Source organism: Heterodontus francisci, chromosome 19 (assembly GCF_036365525.1).
Source record: "Heterodontus francisci isolate sHetFra1 chromosome 19, sHetFra1.hap1, whole genome shotgun sequence".
Classification (NCBI taxonomy): Eukaryota; Metazoa; Chordata; class Chondrichthyes; order Heterodontiformes; family Heterodontidae; genus Heterodontus; species Heterodontus francisci.
The window spans coordinates 7,245,947-7,265,271 of NC_090389.1; the positions used below are offsets into that span (position 1 = coordinate 7,245,947).

The 19,325-nt window shown below is 42.6% G+C and overlaps 1 protein-coding gene across 1 annotated transcript in view; it reads right to left on the reverse strand.

The window, feature by feature from the left end:
- ift122 (intraflagellar transport 122 homolog (Chlamydomonas)) overlaps positions 1-19,325 on the reverse strand; it is a 229,911-nt gene that overhangs the window by 143,045 nt on the left and 67,541 nt on the right. The window lies entirely within an intron of this gene.

The following is a 19,325-nucleotide window of genomic DNA, read 5'->3' on the forward strand; positions in this document are numbered from 1 at the left end:
TTTGCAGAGGAATATAGATACAATGAGTGAGTGGGCAAAGGTCTGGCAGATGGAATACAATGTTAATAAATGTGAAGTCATTCATTTCGGTAGGAGTAACAGTAAAAAGGATTATTACTTGAATGGTAAAAAGTTGCAGCATGCTGCTATGCAGAGGGACATGGGTGTCCTTGTGCATGAATCGCAGAAGGTTGGTCTGCAGGTACAGCAAGTAATTAGGAAGGCAAATGGAATTTTGTCCTTCATTTCTAAAGGGATTGAGTTTAAAAGCAGAGAGGTTATGTTGCAGCTGTATAAGGTACTGGTGAGGCCGCACCTGGAGTACTGTGTGCAGTTTTGGTCTCCTTACTTGAGAAAGGATGTACTGGCACTGGAGAGGGTGCAGAGGAGGTTCACTAGGTTGATTCCGGAGTTGAGGGGGTTGGCTTTTGAGGAGAGACTGAGTAGATTGGGATTATATTCATTGGAGTTCAGAAGAATGAGGGGGGATCTTATAGAAACATATAAAATTATGAAGGGAATAGATAAGATACAAGTAGAGAGGATGTTTCCATTGGCAGGTGAAGCTAGGACAAGAGGGCATAGCCTCAAGATTAGAGGGAGCAGATTTAGGACTGAATTAAGAAGGAACTTCTTCACCCAGAGGGTTGTTAATCTATGGAATTCCTTGCCCAGTGAAGTAGTTGACGCTTCTTCAGTAAACGTTTTTAAAGCTAAGGTAGATATCTTTTTGAAGAATAAAGGAATTAAGGGATACGGTGGGAGCGCGGGTAAGTGGATCTGAGTCCACGAAAAGATCAGCCATGATCTTATTGAATGGCGCAGCAGGCTCGAGGGGCCGGACGGCCTACTCCTGCTCCTAGTTCTTATGATCTTATGATTACATCCGCTTATCTACACTGCCAGTTACAAGCTCAAAAGATCTAACAGATTTGTCAAACACAACTTCCCTTTCATAAATGATTTTCAACACTGCCCAATCATATTATGATTTCCTAAGTGCTCTTATGAAATCTGGACGTTGTAATGTGATTATGTTTTAACAATTGTGCATTTTAAAAGTTGAAGATGGCATCTGGAAGGTCAGGTGACCTCACTGCCACTCTGCAAAAGGTTACCAGGACAACAGAAAACTTAGAGCAAAGACTTTCTTCAGAAAAACAGAGTCAGGAGGGCTAACACCTGAAGAAGAATGGGTTTTGCCCTCCCAGTCCTTTGGATCGTAAAACTAGGAGTCAGTAATTTGGAAGATATAAATGTACCAGGCAGCTGTTAGCACTTGGGAACAATGGAAAGACCCAAGTGGCTTTGTGAAACGAAGCTTCTGGACTCTGTATTTTTGGAGCAATACAATCAGTTATTGACATCTGAGTGCAGATCAATTTAACAGACTTTCTGAAGGCAAACAGGCTGTAAGAGAAGAAACTAACAGTTGTGGCCTCAAAGAAGGCTGGAAGAAGGGAACTCAGCAGTTGCAGCCTCACAGCAAGCTGTAAGAGAAGAAACCAGAGGCTGTTGCCTCAAGAGAGAGAGGAGACACCCACTGTCAGAAGCCTGTTACAGTGAAAGACTGCGAAGACTTGAATCTGTTTTGAAAGTTGAAACTTGCAGAGAAGTAGAAGACCTGCAGGATCACCGGGAAATCACACTATTCACAGATGTCCAGGAGAGGAGTGTTTGGAGAAGTGAACGAAGAGGACATTGATTTTTGAAAAGGTATGGGGGATCTGACCCATTGCAACTGGGAGGAGTTTGGGCCTTTTAACCGCAAAGGGTTTCACCATCAAAAAGGACTGTGTAACATATAAGTGTGGTGTGGGGTTTTCAAATATTTTAATAAGTAAAGAAAATACCTTAATTGGTAATTTGGTGTATCAGCTACACTTTGGGAAGTAATCCTAATGGAGGAATTTAAAAATAGTATCCCTTCAGAAATAAGGTCCCACCTGGAATAACATAAAGTTGATAAAATAAAGAATTCCACAGAAATGGCTGATGATTACAAAATGACCCACAAAAGCAGTAGTTACAGGCCCAGTTTGGGAACGGGAAGGAGAGGAGAGTAGACAACAAGAAAAGATTCAGTTTTAATGAAGGATACAGGCAACTCTCTGGATGGTAAAAACGTCAGGACACTAGGGTTGAGTCAAAAGTGCCAACATGTTATTTTAGTAATTCAACAGGGCCTATATGATCAGAATGCTGAAATTGCCGGTAGCTTTAGTGGCTTTACTGAAAGCCTGACTGAAAAGGATGCCCCAATAGGTGGCGCTGTTGAAAAGCCAGTAGCTTTGGCGATGCTAGACAGGGAACACAAGTGATCACCCTTGCATGATAACAAATTAAGTCAGGTCCCTAAAGGATATAGAGTTTTGTGCTCAGGGGTACGGTGTCCTCATACTTGTGAAATGAGGTAGGCAAGATGATGTGTTGCTTAGAGATACATGGGTCAGTCAGTCATTGATGGTAACAAAGGATGTAGATCTCCCCCCAAATAGTGCTATGAATGCAAAAGTCATTTTGTGGGGGGGTGGGAGGGGGGGGTCATCATTTATCCGTTCCATTGCATTAGGTTAATCTGCAATGTAATTCAGTCACTGGTCCGGTAACAGTGGGAATCATCCCAGATTTGCATATCAAAGGGGTGGATTTGTTGCTAGGGAATGATTTAGCAGGGGCCAAGGTATTGGCGTCTCCAGTAGTTTCAGAAAAGCCAGTTGAGGTTGCTGAAACTGAAGTTTTGCAGGAAGAATTTCCTGGAATATTCCCAGATTGTGTAGTGACGAGATCCCAAATTCATAGGATTAAACAAAATGAGAAGGATTTAGTTGTTGTGGAGGACAATTTGGGTGTTTGGTTGGCTGAGACGTTTTCAAGGATTTGGATGGGATTGGTAGATAAGGCTCCAAGACTAACAATAGTGAATTGTTCAGCAGATTGACTATGATTCAGGCCCACCAGGTAGACCCTGACTCAAGCAGGTTCTCTCAAATGACATGTTCTGAGGCAGAAGCTGAAAAGGTCCCTGAGTACTATCATATTAAAAATGACATTCTAATGAGAAAGTGAAGACCTCCCCAAAGGCCTGCTGATGAGGATTGGGCTATCGTTCATCAGGTTGTTGTCCCCCCGTTGGGTACTGCAGTAAGATTCTGAGAATTGCCCATGAGATCCCAGTGGCAGGTCATGTGGGTATTTGAAAGACTCAGGCCAGGATAAGACAGCATTTTTATTGGTCAGGTTTGCATATGGATGTGTTTACCAGCCCCATTGATACTGATGGGTGCTTGTGGATTGTGTCAGACCCTTACCCACAACTAAATCAGGTCACAAGTTTCTCCTAACCATCACGGATTTGTCCACTAGGCTTCCAGAGACAATACCTTTAAAAAAGATCACAGCAAAAGTTGCGATTGAGGGGTTAATACAGTTTTTGACTAAATATGGATTGCCAAAAGAAATTCAGTCAGACCAGGGGTCAAAGTTCATGTCAGGGGTATTTCTAGAGCTCATGAATACTTTGGGAGTGAGACAGCTCAAATCGTCCATTTCTCACCTGCAGTCACAAAGTGCTTTGGAAAGATATCGCCTAAAAAGTACGATAAAGGCTTATTGTTTTGATTATCCCTATGATTGTGATAAGGGGATATCATTTTTATTATCTGCCACCAGAGACACCAAATGAATCCACTGGTTTCAGTCCATTTGAATTGGTCTATAGGCATTAGGTTAGGGAGTCCCCTTAAACTCATCAAGGAGAGATTTTTAGTTCAGGAAGAGGAAACTACCCTCTTAGATTAAGTGTCAAAATTTCAAGACACTCACAAAAGCCTGTGAGGTGGTCAGAAAACATCTCAAGTTTTCTCAGTAAATGATGAAAACACAAGCGATAGAACAGCTAAGGCACGCAGTTTGTAGCCTGCAGACAAGGTGTTAGTTTTAAAAACAAGAAATGCTGGAACCACTCAGCAAGTCTGGCAGCATCTGTGGAAAGAGAAGCAGAATTAACGTTTCGGGTCAGTGACCCTTCTTCGGGACTAGCAAGTTTTGTTAGTTTTGTTGGCTTTGCCTAGGGAACCACTGGAAGGTAAGTTCAGTGGACCTTACTTTATTAAGAGGAAATTTAGTGAGGTGAACTATTTGGTTAGCACCCCAGACAGACAGAAAAACCAAAGATATACTATGACTGTGAACCTTATCAGCCAGAAAATGTATGTCAAATGACAGGAGGGTAAAGTTAGTGTTATTTTTGAGGAACTGGAGGAAGGGGCAGAGACTGAGAGCTCTCAGATTGGACCCCCTGCGGTGAAACTGGCAAACACAGAAGTGTTAGAAAATCTAGTTACAGTTCTACACTAGCTTTCTGAACAGCATAAAAGGGATATAGCTGAACTGTTAGCAGAGTTTAAAGCACTATGTGCAGAAAAGCCAGCTTGAACTCCTCTGGCTATTCATGGGGTTGACCGAATGTTGCAGACTGGCACATTCCAAGGTCCAGGACTACGTGCCGAGGGACGCACTAAAGCTTGGGCAGCCGCAGCAAAGGCTCAATGGGGAAAGACCACTGTGTGAGGTCCCCCCACCAAGCTGAACTGAGGGGCTGGATCCATGGGAAACCCCTCAAACTGTATCGGGAAAATTTTGTGTGCTGTAAAATGTAAAAATGTATATGGCACGACAATGAAATGGAAGGGTTGTGAGGCAACTCATGATTGCATTGAAGGAAACTGATCACTGTTTTTTTTGACTTGGTGCTGTTTGAAACTGTTTGGTAATGTATTTTATTTACAGATTTTTATGAATAAAGTATATTTTGGAAATAAAAAAATATTCATGGGGTTAATGTGGGAACAACTACATCCATTAAACAGAACCTTTATCGACTCAATCCTGATAAATTGGCTCAGGTCAGAGAGGAGGTTCAGTATATCCTAAAGAATGATATAATTGAATCTAGTCAATCTATAGGGAGGTGGTGGCGCAGTGGTAATATCACTGAATGAGCAATCCAGAGGCCCAGGCTAAAGCTCTGTGGACATGGGTTCGAATCCCACCATGACAGATAAAAATCTGGAATTAAAAGCTAGTCTACTGGTGACCATGAAACCATTGTCGATTGTTGTAAAACCCATCTGGTTCACTAATGCCCTTTAGGGAAAGAAATCTGCCATCCTTGTCTGGCCTACATGTGACTCTAGATCCACAGCAATGTGATTGACTCTTAAATGCCCTCTGAAATGGCCTAGCAAGCCACTCAGCTCAAGGGCAATTAGGGATGGGCAATAAATGCTGGCCTAGCCAAGGACACCCATATGCCGAGAACGAATAAAAAAAAAAGTAGCTGGAGTTCACCAGTGGAGCACCAAAATCGGACGGTTCCGAAAGATTTTATATTATCAGAAAGTCAACTAAAATAGACTCTTATCCAATCCCACAACTTGAGGATTGTATTGACAGAGTGGGGAATTCTGTCTTTATTAGCAAAATTTACTTCCTGAAAGGCTATTGGCAAGTTCCCTTAACCGACCAAACTAAAGAAATATCCACCTTTGTGACCCCAGATGGCCTATTTCAGTGCACGGTCATGCTATTTGATATGAAAAACGCATTTCAAAGGTTGAATAACCAGGCGATTGTTGGACTGAGCAATTGCGTTGTGTACTTTGATGATCTGTTGGTATACAGTGACACCTGGGATGACCATGTTAAACACTTAAAGGCTCTGTGCAACAGGTTAGGAAGAGCAAACATAGCAAAGAGCAAGTTTGCTAAGGCTAAGGTCACCTATTTAGGGCATGTGGTGGATTAAGGTCAAGTGTTGCCTGGGGGGCTATAACTGACTCTCCAGTCCCCAAGACAAAAAGGGAGATACTACGATTTCTAAGGATGTGTGGCTTCTACCGGAAGTTTGTTCCTTACTTCAGTACAGCAGTAACTCCACTGACAAATTTATTTAAAAAGGGCGTGAAGATCCAGTGATGGGATCTGGAGATCTACTTGAAACGTTCAAAGACTTGAAGGACTTTGGGCTGTTTGGTGCCATTTTGCTGAAATGATTGTCAAAGGACTTGTGAGATTTATCTTTGTTGTTCTATCCCAGAGAGCAGTGGAAGCTGGGTCATTGAATATATTCAAGGCTGAGCTGGACAGATTTTTGATCTACAAGGGAGTAAAGGGTTATGGGGGGCAGACAGGAGTGGAATTAAGGCCACAATCAGATCTTATGTTCTTATAAATTTTTTGCATGAACCACCCATGCCAGGGCAGTTGTCAACTTGCAGTCTGGTTGATCAGCTAAAGTTTTATGCAGCATATCATTGATCACCACACGATTCCTTTCACGGAGTCCATTGCTGAAATGACTTTGCGGCGGGATTCATAACCATGATGTTCATGTTTTCACACGTCTCTGACAAATTCCTCTCCATTTTCGGTCAGAAACTTTGCTAGTGTCTCAAGTTCAGCCCCTATCCAATTCTCCTTGATTTTATCTGTAATAACCCTCCTGTCCTTACTAAGTATGATTGTAGAAAGACTAAATCTGGTCACAAGATCTACAAGATGGAGAATGAAAATATTTCTGTCTCAGATCCATGGTAGCTACCTCATTAAAGTCACGTGCCAATGGAAGGTTTACAATCTGACAAGGTTGAATCCTCCACATTCTTACAGATTTCACACTTTTCAATAATCTCCTCTACTAGCCTCATACACTCTTCATCAATCACACCTTTATCTTTTAGCAGGATTTTTAACCTTTGACAAGTAGGGTGAGCAAATTGTCTATGTAATTTTAAGAAAATTTACTTTTTTTTCACTCTGACACCTGATGCCATTAATACTTGTCCAACTCCCAGACGAGAAACATGTTTTGTTTTAAGGAGACACATATTGTCCTGGCTGGGTTAGTGCAGATCCACTAACTTTCCAAAAATAATTGCCTTACACTCCATGTCAAGTTTCATTTGTGCCTTTCACAGAAGATTTCTCAACAGAATAGGTTTCTCACAGGACACTACAGTACTTATAAAATAGCATGCTCCAGCTATTTTACATGGAATTATAATTCTCTCCAGTGACCTCAAAGTGTCGTCATCACCAAACCTAAAGTAAGTAGTACTTTTATATTCCTTAACCTTGTGTTTATTCTCACTACTTAGTGAATCAAGTTAACATTTTAATTAATATGTTCCACATACTGTCGAAGTGCAAGCACTATCTAATACTGCACAGTTAAATACATGCATGACTAACACATTCATCACAGGACTAAAACGCCTTCTGATCAGTATAATTCATTCAGATTCATCATTAACTTCATTCTCTACCTCAGAATTCTCTGCATCATGTGAGAGGCCCTGCCTCTCCACCTTGGCAGTTCACCGTATTACAATACTTCAAGTCACACCTGAAGCACCTATTAACTGTTCCTTGGGCATTCCTATGACTCATTTGCCTATTATTGCTGCTCCAATTCAGTCTTCTGCTGTAATAGCCAGATCTGCTAAAGGCGCTTTCAGTCTCATTCTGCCTGTTTTTAACCCTTCCATTACATCAACGTCTGTGTCCAGTATCTGGACCATTTCGAAATCTGGCAATCATTGAGTCCTCTATTCTTTGTCACACCATGGAACGCCCCATTTGTTCCATGCAGACTGAAGGAAATAACTGTTTCTCCAGGATTTTTTCAAGGCAGCAGACATCGGATTCAACAGGGTCACCTTCAGAGAACTGAAGTAGCCTGTCCATATGAGATGCCTTAGCAGAAGCCAGCAATTTAAATGCCAGTACTGATCCAGGAATCCCCAAATTGAATTTTGTCAATCTTTTACACACTCTGTTTAAAGTCCATGATATATTCCTCTAGGGAATGATCATCTGTTTTCTGAAATCTATCAATGTCCGATCATACCTCATATGCATTTAACAGATCATCTTTCTTGTATAATTTCATCCAGGAACTCTAAAATAAGGTCCAAACCTTCATTACTATTCAACTGACAGACATCCAGCTCACAAACTACTTCTGATTTTACTTCTTGTAGGAAGCGACAACGACAAGGCCTTGCTTCCTCTTTGGTAGGGACATAACCCATGTCCACATATCCACTTCATTCTCCCACTGGTCAGACTCCAAGAACCTCAGACAATAAACATGATAGTTTACGCTTGCTTTCTGCCATTTTTCACAATGGTTACCAGGGTTGTAGTTTTCTGTCGGAAAGTTTTTTCCTTAGCTTACAACCTTCACCCTTCGGCAGACATCCTCTGCTACCATGTTCTATTCCAGAAAGCTAGTTGGTGAAGGATAGAACTTTACAAACTTTTATATTTAATTACAGAGTTACATATTACAAGTATACACCTCCTAAACCATCAACCCAGATTTAGACTGGGATCAAGTGAATCCCCAGTTAATGCCCACCACCTGCATACAATTAAACACAATTAATGTACAATTAACACCCTTACAACCATGTATTTAACCTTCTAATCTGTTTGTCCCTATTATCAATCATGTGACTCAAGTAACAATCTAAAAGATTACTTGCAAGATTCTCCATTTTAATTTCAACCCGAGTTCCTCAAACTCGCTCAGCAGAACCTCTTTTCTAGTTCTACCTATATCATTGCCTCCTACATGGACCACAACAACTGAATCCTCCTCCTCCCACTCCAAATTCCTCTCCAGCCGTAAGGGAATATCTTTAACTCTGGCACTGAGCAGGCAACACGACCTTTGGAACTGTAGGGATCAGTATCTATCCCCCTGACTACACTGCCCCCTACCACTACCATATTTCTTTTCACTACCCCTATTTGAATGACTTCCTATACCACAGTGCCGTGGTCAGTTTGCTCATCCACACACCAGCAAGAACGTGCTACCTGTTGGATAAGACATAGGCAGTGGCTCCCCAGCACTGCATCTGGGGTCTCCCTTACCTGTCTGATTCAGTCCCACCCTCCTGTACATGATCACTAAACAAATCTAAACCACTACCTCAGGAGTGTGACTGCCTCCTGGATCAAAGTATCCAGGTAACCCTCTCCCTCACTGATGCCCACAACATCTGTGCCTCAACAACTCTGAACTGAAGTTTCTCAAGATGCAGACACTTACTACAGATGGGGTTGTCTGGGATCGCAATATTCTGCACAAACACCTACAGGCAGAGGGATGGGCAGGAGGTTGTTGAGCTGCAGGCACAAATAACCACATGGAAGTATGATGTTGTAGCGATAAGAACATAAGAAATAAGAGTAGGCCATTCAGCCCCTTGAGCCTGCTGCACATTCAGTAAGATCATGGATGATCTGATCGTAGCCTGGCTCAAAAAAGTACAAGATTGGGTACTAAATATTTCTGGATACAAGGTGTTCAGTCAAGACAGGGAAGGAAAGCATGAGCAATGGCAGTATTGATTAAGGAAAATATTACAGTGCTGGAGAGCGAGGATGTTCTGGAGGTATCAAGGGCAGGATCTATTTGGTTAGATTTAAGAAACAAATCGAGATTCCATTACACTACTGGGTGTATTCCATAGGACACCAAATAGTGGGAAAGATATAGAGGAGCAAATTTACAAGAAAATTGCAAAGAGACGCAAAAACTACACTGTAGTGATAATAGGGCACTTTATTTATTCCAATATAGAATTGGGTAGCAAAAGTGTAAAGGGTGGAGAGGGGGAAGATTTTTTGAAGTGTATACAGGAGAATTTTCTTCATCAAGCAATCTAGACTAAAAATACTTAACTGGAGGAGGACTACTTTCAGTGGGATAAGAACGGATCTGTCCCAACTAAATTGAAATCAAAGATTGGCAGGCAAAACGGTAAAGGAACAATGAGTTACCTTTAAAGAGGAAATAGTTCAGGTACAGTAGAGGTGCATTCCACGAGAGGGAAAGGTAGGGCGACCAAAGCCAGAGCTCCCTGGATGACGAAAGAGATAGAGAGCAAGATGAAGCAGAAAAAGGGTGCATCTGACAAATATCAGGTTGATCATACAAATCAGAACCAGGCTGAATATAGAAACTTCAGAGGAAAAGTGAAAAAGAAAATAAGACAGGCAAAGGGGGAGTATGAGAAGAGACTGGCAGCTAACATAAAAGGGAATTCATAAGTCTTCTATAGGCATACAAATAGTAAAAGCGTGGTAAAAGCAGGAGTGGGACTGATTAGGGACCAAAAAGGGAACCTATGCATAGAGGTAGAAGGCATGGCTGAGGTACTAAATTAATACTTTGCATTTGTCTTTACCAAGGAAGAAAACACTGCTGACGTCATAGTAAAAGAAGTAGATGAGATACTAGCTGCGCTAACAATTGACAAACAGGAGGTATTAGAAAGGCTGGCTGTACTTAAAAGTTGATACCAGGACCAGATGGGATGCATCCGAGGAATTCTGAGGGGAAGTAAGGGTGGAAATTGTGGAAGTAGTTACCATAATCTTCCAATCCTCTTTAGATACGGGAGGTTGTGCCAGTGGACTGGAACTGCAAACGTTACACCGTTGTCTTAAAAAGGGTGTAAGGATAAATCCAGCAACTACAAGACAGTCAATTTAATCTCAGTGGTGGAAAAGCTTTTAGAAATGAAATTCCTGGACAAAATTAACACTCACATGCGCAAGTGTGGATCAATTAAAAAAAGTCAACACGGACTTGTTAATGGCAAAAGGGCAAATCGTGTTTAACTAACTTGACTGAATTTTTTGATGAGGGTAATGTGGTTGATGTGGTGTACATGGACTTCCAAAAGGCACTTGATAAAGTGCCACATAACAGGCTTGCCAGCAAAGTTCGCTTCCACTTCCTGTGTCTTAACTCGCATTAAGTTCCATTCCCCTATCACCCCTGTTCTCACTGACCTACATTGGCTCCCCGTCAATCAATGTCTTGATTTTAAAATTCTCATTCTTGTTTTCAAATCCCTCTATGGCCTCACCCCTCTCTATCTTTGTAATCTCCTCATAATCCTCTAAGATATCTGCACTCCTCCAATTCTGGCCTCTTACGCATCCCCGATTTTAATCGCTCCACTGTTGGTGGCGGTGCCTTCTGTTGCCTAGGCCCCAAGCTCTGGAATACCCTGCCTACACCTTATTGTCTCTCCACCTTGTTTTCCACCTTTAAGACACTCCTTAAAACCTACCTCTTTGACCAAACATTTGGTCATCTGACCCAATATCTCCGTTTGTGGCTCGATGTCATTTGTTTTATAATGCTCCTGTAAACCACCTTAGGATGTTTTATTGCGTTAACGGCGCCATATAAATATGAGTTGTTGTTGTTATAGAGTACAAAAGCAAGGAATTCATGATGAACCTTTATAAAACTCTGGTTCGGCCTCAATTAGAGCATTGTCCCCAATTCTGGGCATTGGACTTTAGGAAGGATGTGAATCCTTTAGAAAGGATGCAGAAAAGGTTTACGAGAATGGTTCCTAGGATGAGAGAATTCGGTTACGTGGATAGATTGGAGAAGCTGGGGCTGTTCTCCTTAAACAGAAAGCTGAGAGGAGATTTGATAGAGGTATTCAAAATCATGAGGGGTCTGGATGGAGTAGATAGGGAGAAACTGTTCCTCTTGGTGGAAGGGTCAAAAACCAGAGGACAGCGATTGGAAAAAGAAGCAACAGCGACATGCGGAAAAACTTTTTTAAGCAGCGAGCGGTTAGGATCTTGAATGCACTGCCTGAGAGTGTAGTGGAGACTCTATTGAGCATCCTGTGCATCCCTGATTTTAATTGCTTCGCCATTAGTGGCCATGTCTTCTGTTCCCTAGGCCCCAAGCTCTAGAATACCCTGCCAAACCTTACCGCATCTCCACCTCACTTTCCTCCTTTAAGACACTCAAAACCCACCTCTTTGACCAAACTTTTGGTCATCTGACCCAATATCTCCTTTTGTGACTCAATGTCATACTTTTCAAAAGGGAATTGGATAAGCAGCTGAAGAGAAAAAATTTGCAGGGCTACTGGAAAACAGCAGGGGAGTAGGACTAGCGAAGTTGCCCTGACAGAGAGCCGGAGCAAACTAGAAAGGCTGAATGGCCTCTTTCAGCGCTCTAACCATTCTATGATTTTTCTGTGATCTATGTTGTAATTGCAGCACACCTACTGCACTGCCAGCCCTATCTAACCTGATTTTTATTTCATTAATTAAAGTTTTTGTATTCATTGAACTTTTTTTTGAATTACTTGATATATTTTAAGTTATAGATTAAATACTTACCTGTAACCCACCCCACGTGTTGCAACATTACTTTGCGATTTTTCTCTCCCATGCCGTTCACAGATTCTCAGCTGCTGAGTGTCTCTGCTCCCTTTTTAAACAGTGGCTGCTCAGGGTTCCTACTTTTTTTGCTTTCCTTCTAAATGTTTACCTTGGTAGGAAGAGCAAGTGAGATAGATGGGTGCTGAGTGTCAGCGTCTGCCTCTAGGGATTGAGGTAACAGGTCAGTAGATACACTGTAACTAAAATGTGTTGCTGCAGTGGTGACCTGGGGTGAATACTATCAGACACAACTGCACTCATTTTTAAGCAGGTAGCACAGATATTGCAATGATAACAGAGAACCCTGGAAATAGTTAGCAGGTCAAGCAGCACCTGTGTAGAGAGAAACACAGTTAATGTTTCAGGTCGATGATCTTTCTTTTATCAGTTCTGATGAAAGGTCATCGACCTGAAACATTAACTCTGTTTCTCTCTCTGCAAACGCTGCCTGACCTGCCGAGTATTTCCAGCATTTTCGGTTTTTATTTTAGATTTCCAGCATCCACAGTATTTTGCTTTTGTCGTGCAGACATTGCATTGTCCCAAGAAACATCACCATTAGCTATCCAAACTCTTGCCATTCCCCTGCTGTTGGACACTCCTTCAGGATGTCCAGTGATATATGTGATAGCAGGCTACTCTGCTGGGCAGCAATGAGGCCGCTGATGCCCTGTATTATGGCTGTCTCAATGTTATCTCACAATATAGTGAGTCCAGACTGCTGTAGGTTCGAGACCAAGCCTCTCCATTTATTAAAGAAATCATCCCTGAGTTTAGGACCTCAGCCAAGGATGCTCCACTATAAAGAGCTTTGGAGTGGTCATACTGTCTAAAATGGTCTACAACTCTATAAACTAGCCATGCATCACTGCACACATCTGGACTCCAACACACTTAAACCCAAATTTAAGTATGCCAACTGCTTGGGACACTCTCAGATGGCTTCATGAAATGCTAAAGCTGAGCTTTCAAAGTGTATTCCTCAATTTAACCCAGGGTGGAAGGGCAATAATGCAAGAGCCGAGGAATGAGGTCAACTCCCATGAAGTCAACGCTGACTCCTGCCTGCAGCCAGCGGGAATGACGTGGAGGCTGGTGGGCAGGAGTTCAAATTTGGGTGGCAGGAAGCTGCCATTAGGGACCCAAGCTAATGGTGCCTGGCAGTCCAGCAAGTTGATCAGAGGCTGGGAGGCGGGAAGTCCAGAACTCCTGCTTCTCCCAGCCTAAGGAAAGATTAAAACTTTTTTAAAAATAAAACTTACCTAGTCTTCTTCTGGTCCAATCTTGCAGGATGTCAGATTTCGGTACTGGCTTTGTGACTGTGCAGATTCAAACAATTCTTTATTAAAATCACATTGAGATCTTCAAAACCTGTGTTTTTAATTCTAATTAGGTACACACTTGCCTGAGGTGGGCACTTCCCATGTTCTATATCAGCAGGATTAAAATGGCAGCAGGCATGAACACATGGGGAATAAAGCAGGTGGCACCCACTTGCAGGGTGGGCAGGGTTAAAAATCAAGTCTTGTGCTTGCTGGGAAGCCCTGTGAGTTCTACGCAGTAGCTAAAGGAGTCCTCAAACTTGCCAATCAGCTAGAAGGTTGCCTCTCCTTTAATTTTATCTTGATGGAGCCATTTCTCCTACCTGCATAGTTGAACACATTTAAGGGTGACCAGCACAGATATCCTGTGGCGCAGTGGTTAGCACCGCAGCCTCACAGCTCCAGGGACCCGGGTTCGATTCTGGGTACTGCCTGTGCGGAGTTTGCAAGTTCTCCCTGTGTCTGCGTGGGTTTCCTCCGGGTGCTCCGGTTTCCTCCCACATGCCAAAGACTTTCTGGTTGATAGGTAAATTGGCCTTTATAAATTGCCCCTAGTATAGGTGGGGATGTGGTAGTAATGTGGAATTAGTGTAGGATTAGTATAAAATGAGTGGTTGATGGTCGGCACAGACTCGGTGGGCCGAAGGGCCTGTTTCAGTGCTGTATCTCTAAAAAAAAACCTAACACCAGCACAATACCAAAGTTGTGAAACTTTATCTCGCTCTGTAGTGGGATGTTAGTTAATAGTGTTACAGACATACAGTGCACTAAAAGAGCACTGTGACAGGATCACATTTTTGGTCCCTTAGCATTCCCTCAAGTAAGCGATCAATGTGTTTGAGATGGGAAAAGGAAGCCCACTACACAGTAATCATGCATGGACTGTGGACTGACCAGGATTACTGAACTGGACAACCTTTCCTCATTTCAGATTTTCGTACATTGCTATCTTATCTGTATAGTATGGCTTGACAGGGCAGAGGAAAGATAACTTTAGTCAGTCTCTAATCTATGCTACATCTCACATAGATGATCTCAATGCTTGATTCATGAACAAAAGTGGTGAAAATGTACATTTTCCAGGATCAGCATCCGTCATTGATTATAAAAAAACATAAAAAGCAGAAAAAACAAAATAAACTGCAGTCTGTTTCAAAATTACTGCTTTGAAACGGTCATAATTTTTCTCCATTTCTTTCATGCTCCTGGTGCCATTTAACTATTTTCTAACAAATGCGACAGGCAGCCATCCAGCTGCAGGGATACGGGATGAGTCACTACCCTGGAAACAGGATGCAGGAAGGTGTCAAAGGAGCTAGATGGTGCGAAAGAGGTTAGAGGCTATAAAGGGAGTGAGAAACTCATGAGAGGCTAGAAGGGAGGGAAAAGGCTAGAAAATGTAGAGAAGGCCAATAGGTGTGAGGGGCAACAAGGTGAGAACGGGGCTAGAAGAATGGAGTGGGGTGAGACAGTAAAGAATCTAGAATGGGTGAGGGGGCTAGAAGTGATATTAGATATTTCCCTTCTGGTCAAAAACAAGTGGCCTGTGCTCTGGGTCTCCTCAGCTCAAGAATATATTCTTGTCTAAACTTAAGTGCAATCGTTATAGAGTCACAGAGAGTCATTTACAGCGCAGAAGGAGGCCATTCGACCTATAGAGTCCATGCCGGCTCTTCACAGAGCTATGCAGTCAGTCCCATTCCCTGGCTCGATCCTCATAGCATGCAAGTCTATTTCTCTCAGGTGGCCATCCAACTTCCTCTTGACGTCATCAATCATCTCCGCTTCCACCACCCTTGTGGACAGCGAGTTCCAGGTTATTACCATCTGCTGCATAAAAAAGTGCTTCCTCATATTCCCCCTGCATCTTTTCCACAAAACCTTCAATCTGTGTCCCCTAGTCTTTGTACCATTTGTTAATGGGAACAGTTTTTTCATGTCTAACTTATCTAAGCCTGTCATAATCTTGGATACTTCTATTAAATCTCCCCTCAATCTCCTTTGTACTAAGGAGAACAAACCCAGCTTTTCTAACCTAATCTTGTAACTAAAATTCTCCATCCCTGGAACCATTCTGCTAAATTTCCTCTGCACCCTTTCAATGACCCTCACATCCTTCCTAAGTATTGGTGACCAGAACTGGACGCAATACTCCATTTGGGGCCTAATCAAAGCTTTATAAAGGGTCAGTATAACTTCCCTGCTTTTATACTCGATGCCTCTATTTATGAAGCCCAAGATCCCATATGCTTTATTAACCACTCTATATGCACATTCACCCCTCTATTCCTGCACACTCTTTAGAACTGTGCCATTAAATATATATTACCTCTCCCTATCCCTACTGCTAAAATGCTTCACCTTACACTTGTCAGCATTATATTCCATCTGTCACCTTTCTGTTAGCCTATCTATGTCCTGTTGCAGGCAGGTCATACCATCCTCATTGTCTGCCGCACCTCCAAGTTTGGTGTCATCAGAAAATTTTAAGATGCTACTCTGTATTCCAAGATCCAAGACATTTATATATAGCAAAAAAAGCAGCAGTCCCAGCACTGACCCTTGGGGAACACCACTCTCGACCATCTTCCAGTCTAAAAAGCAACCATTTATTACAATTTGCTGTTTTCTGTCCTTAGCCAATTTTTTTTATCCAATTGGACACTGACCCTCCTATTCCATGAGCCTCAACTTTGTTAACCACCTTTCATGTAGTACCTTATCAAATGCTTTCTTAAAATCCATGTAAACAACATCCACTGTATTCCCTTCATCAACCTTTTCCGTTACTTTATCAAAAAATTCAATTAGATTAGTCAAGCATAATCTGCCTTTTACAAATCCATGCTGGCTCTCTATGTGTCTATTGATATTTTCCCTGATTATTGTTTCTAAAACCTTATCCAACACTAATGTTAAACTAACTTGGCCTGTAGTTGCTCGGACTGTCCTTATACCCTTTCTTGAATAAGGGTGTCACATTTGCCACTCTCCAAACATCTGGCACCTCCCCCATATCTAGGGAACATTAGAAGATTATGGCAAGCCCTTCCACTATCTCCATCCCCCCTTCCTGTAGCAACCTGGGATGCAAGCCAGGTGACTTATCTACCCTAAACATAGCCAGCCTTTTTAGTACCTCCTGTCTCTCAATTTGTATCCTGTCCATTGCCTCTGCTCGCTCTGCTTCTACCGACATTTTGTCAGCCTCCATTTCCTTAGTGAACACAGATAAAACATACTCATTATGTATGCTGGATTCACTCAGCAGGTCTGGCAGCATCTGTGGAAAGAGAAGCAGAGTTAACGTTTCGGGTCAGTGACCCTTCTTCGGTCACTGACCCGAAACGTTAACTCTGCTTCTCTTTCCACAGATGCTGCCAGACCTGCTGAGTGAATCCAGCATTTCTTGTTTTTGTTTCAGATTTCCAGCATCCGCAGTATTTTGCTTTTATTATACTCATTATGTATATTAGCTTTGCCCTGCACCTTTAAACATATGTTACCCTCTCTGTCCCTAATAGGCCCCACTCCTTCTCTTATTACTCGCTTACTATTTACATGCTGGTAGAAGATCTTTGGGTTCCCTTTTATGTTGACTGCCGTTCTATTCTTCTCTTTACCTTACACTCTTAATTTATTGTTATATGGTCTGGCTCTCACTTGATGAATTCACCTGACATGCATCATACACCCTTTTTTTTATGTCATAATCATCTATATCTCCCTCGTCATCCAAGGAGCCCTATTCCCCTACCTTTCACCCTTGTTGGAAATGTTGTTAGCCTGTACTTGAAGCATCTCTTCCTTAAAGATGACCCATTGGTCCGACAGAACTCTTCCTGCCAGTCTTTGGTTCCATTCTACCCTTGCTAGATCCTTTCTCATTGCGCTGAAATTAGCCCTCTTCCAATCTATACATTCTATCTTATTTTGTTCCTTGTTTTTCTGCATTACTAGCCTAAACTTTATGATACAATGATACTTTTACCTAAGTGCTCCCCCATACACAGTTGGTCCACTTGGCCCACCTCATTTTCCAGCACCAGATCCAGCAATGCCTCTTTTCTAGTTGGGCTGAGAACATACTGATCAAGGAAGTTCTCCTGAACACATTTTAGAAATTCCTCCACCTCTTTACTCTAAAATTATCCTAATCAATATTTGGGTAATTAAAGACCCCCAATGTCATCACTCTATAGTTCTTGCACATCTCTGTGATTTCCCTGCAGATTTGCTTCTCTACCTCTCTCTCACTATTTGGAAGCCTATTGAATACCCCTAGCAGCGTGATCATACGCTTTTTGCTCCTCAACTCTAACCAAATGGATTCTGTCCTTGCCCCTTCAAGGACATCCTTCCTTTCCAGAACTGCAATGTCTTCCCTGATCAGAACTGACACCCCACCTCCCTTTTTTCCTTCTCAATGTTTCCTGAACACTTTATATCCTTGTATATTGAGAGCCCAGTCCTCGCCATTTTTAAGACACATTTCCGTCATTGCCACGACATCATAATTTCCATACTGCTATTTGTGTTTGTAGCTCACCAACTTTATTCACTGCATTTTATGCATTTACGCACATGCATTGTAATCCTGTCTTTGCATTCATCGTCGTCCTTCTCAGTCCACTCCCATCTAACATGGAACTACTCCCTTCTCTAGTACTGTCTAACACTCTCACTCTGACCCCACCTAATACTTTGCTATTTGCTACTCTAGTGCTATCTGTCTCTTCCAATTCTCTGTGCACATTGGTGTTCCTCTCTTGTATTATCTCCTGGTTCCTACACCCTGCCAAGTTAGTTTATACACTCCCCAATAGCACCAGCAAATCGCCCTACAAAGAAATTTGTCCCAGCTCTGTTCAGGAGCAACCTGTCCGGCCTGTACAGGTTCCACCTTCCCCAGAACTGGTCTCAGTGCCCTAGAAATCTAAAGCTCTCCCTCCTGCACCATCTTTCCAGTCACACCTTCATATGCACTATCCTCCTATTTCTATGCTCACTTGCACGTAGCACTGGGAGTAATCCAGAGATTACTACTTTTGGGGTCCTGCTTACTAATTTCTTACCTAGCTCACTAAACTCTACAGGACCACATCCCTCTCCCGACCTATATCATTGGTACCAATGTGGACCATGACTGTTGGCTGGTCACGCTCCCCCTTCAGGATGATCTGTAGCCGTTCAGTGACATCCTTGACCCTGGCACCAGGGAGGCAACTTACCATCCTGGATTCATATCTACGGCCACAGAAATGCCTGTCTGTTCCCCTATCGAACCTCCTATCACTCTTCAAGTCTTCCTTGAACCCCTCTGTACAACTGAGCCACCCATGGTGCCATGGCTTTAACTCTGGCTGCACTCCCCAGACGAACCATCACTTTCCTCAGTATTGAGAACAGAATACCAGTTGGATAGCGAGATGTACTCAGGGGTCTCCTGCACTACCTGATGGTTTCTTCTTGACTCTCTGGTGGTCACCCATTCCTTCTCTGCCTACATACTCTTAAGCTGCGGGGTGACCACATCTAATAACGTGCTATCCACGAAGCTTTCAACCTCACAGAAGCGCCGCAGTGACACCAGCTGCTGCTCAAGTTCCGAAACCCGGAGCTCAAGCTACTGCAACTGACGACCCTTCCTGAACATATGGTTATCCAGGACACGAGAAGTGTCCTGGAGTTCCCACATAGCACAGGATGTGTACTCCAGAG